Source organism: Miscanthus floridulus, chromosome 12 (assembly GCF_019320115.1).
Source record: "Miscanthus floridulus cultivar M001 chromosome 12, ASM1932011v1, whole genome shotgun sequence".
Taxonomy (NCBI): Eukaryota; Viridiplantae; Streptophyta; class Magnoliopsida; order Poales; family Poaceae; genus Miscanthus; species Miscanthus floridulus.
The window spans coordinates 59,759,238-59,761,821 of record NC_089591.1 but is presented as its reverse complement, the minus strand read 5'-3'; positions in this window follow the sequence as shown (position 1 = coordinate 59,761,821).

Sequence of the window (2,584 nt, the reverse complement as noted above, 5' to 3'; positions counted from 1 at the left end):
GCAACGAAAGGACACTTGGATCAAATATGAGTCAGACCTAGCCGAATACAATAGAAGAAAATCAGAGCGAGAGGTCAAAGAAGGACGAGCAGCGAATACACCCTACGATAAGATCCAAGAAGCACTAGAAGAACTCAGGGCGACTTCATATCCCAATGAAAAACAAGAACAGCTCCGGGACTTCCTCCGATCAACAGTCCTTAGGATGCACGACGGAAGGGCAACATCTCATGAACAGAAAGATCAAAATCAACAGAAGTCCGCCTTCGAGAGACTTGGACCAAGTGGAAGTCACAACAGAGAAAGTGAAGAAATCATAGTCAAAATGACCGAGTCGAACACCAAGAAAGGCTAGAAGCAAAGCACCTACTCGGACTGCCACGCAAAACTACTCTCACCAAGACAATAGTTGGCAAGAAGGGGGCGCTAAATTAGAATACACAGAAGCCAGAACGCACGATAGATTCCCCTGTTTTGTGAACAGACTTGCTTCAATATGACTACCTCACAAGTTCAAGTCGTCCAACCACTCCAAGTATGATGGCAAGACCGAACCAAAGCAATGGCTCAGGATTTACTCGCAATCGATTGAATTGGCCGGAGGAGACGATGACATCAAAACCTTGTTCTTTCCCATGGCCCTAGAAACCATGCCACTTCAATGGTTTGACAAATTAAATCCAGGATCAATCAGAAATTGGGAGGACTTGCAAAGAGCTTTCTATGAAAATTTTGTGGGTATTATTACACACCCAATCACCCACGCAGAGTTAAAAGGACTCAAGTAGAAAGGAGATGAAAGTCTCAGAAATTACTATCGACGATTTGGTGAACTACGAGCTCAAGTACATGACATCACACAACGAGAAGTAATCGAAGCTTTCTCTCACGAAATCATGGCTTGGTGGCAATTTCAAGACTTCTGCAAAGAAAATCCAAGAAACAATGAAGAATTCAGACAAACAGTGGAAAAGATGATTACTGTAGAGGAGAAGACACGAGAAAGATTCCCAGATAGAAACAACAGAGACAACCCGGACAGGCAAAATCCTCGAAACAACAGACATCAGGAGAGAAAGCGTGGTCCAGACAACACAGTAGCAATGGCTGACAAATCAAAGAAGTTTTCAAAAACCAGAAGATATGACGACATTGAGAACATACGTTGCCCCTTGCACCCCAATGGAAAGCACACCATCGGAAATTGCTACACCTTCAACGAAAGATACACAAGAAAAGATAGTAAGGGGAACAATAAAGAAGACAATCAGAAAAAAGAAGATGACAACCATGAAGATAAAGGATTCCAAAAATCTAGAGGGACAGTGGCAGCAATCTTCGCTAGGGTTCCAAATTCCAGAAGCAAACATCAAGAAAAGCTAGCGTTACGAACCATCATGGCAGCAGAACCCGCTACACCAAGATATCTCAATTGGTCAGAGCATCCAATCCAATTCTCAAGAGAAGACCAATGGACCAGCGTAGGAAACGCAAGCCATTACCCACTGGTTCTAGATCCGACCATTGCTGGTATGACTGTTATGAAAGTACTAATCGACGGAGGAGTCGGACTCAACATCATCTTTTTAGAAACACTAAGGAAGATGGGACTACAACTCGCTGGGATGATTACACCAACAAGTACACCTTTTTATGGCATAGTTCCTGGCAAGGCAGCCATGCCACTCGGGCAAATCACTCTACCAGTTACTTTTGGGACTCCCTTGAACTACCGTATAGAGTTCATCAAGTTTGAAGTTGCAGACTTTGATTCATCATACCACGCAATCCTTGGGCACCCAGCACTAGCAAAATTCATGGCAATACCACATTATCTGTACCTATTGCTTAAGATGCCAGGACCTAACTGTGTCCTTTATCTTCGAAGCGATTTGAAGCGCGCCTTCGACTGCGACGTTCAGGCAATCCAAATTGCAGCCAAAGCATAAGCCGACAATGGTAGAAAAGAAATAGCCACTATTGCCACAGAAATAAGCCAAGAAGAATTAGAGATACCGGCTAAAAAGCCCAGCATCCTCGCACCACCAAAGCAAGCCGACGTCAAGTAAATCGACCTAGGCACTGGCGATCCCTCCAAAACAGCAACCATCAGCGCCCACCTCTTGGCAAAATAGGAACTCGCGCTCACCAACTTTCTTCGGGACAACAAAGATATCTTCGCTTAGAAGCCAGCTGACATGCCAGGTGTCCCAAGAGAGTTGGCTGAGCACAGAATTGATATCAATGAAGGCTCTAAGCCCATAAAGCAACGACTACGACGATTCTCACCCGACAAGAAAGCAGCAATTAAAAAGGAAATTACAAAACTAATGGTAGCCGGATTCATTAGAGAAATCCTCCATCCAGATTGGCTAGCAAACCCTGTTCTGGTATAGAAAAAGAATACGGACGAGTGGCGCATGTGTGTCGACTACACAGATCTCAACAAACACTGCCCCAAAGATCCGTTCGGGCTACCACGCATTGATCAGATAGTGGATTCAACAGCAAGATCTGCCCTATTATCCTTCCTTGATTGCTATTTAGGATATCACTAGATTGCATTAAAGGAACAAGACCAGAG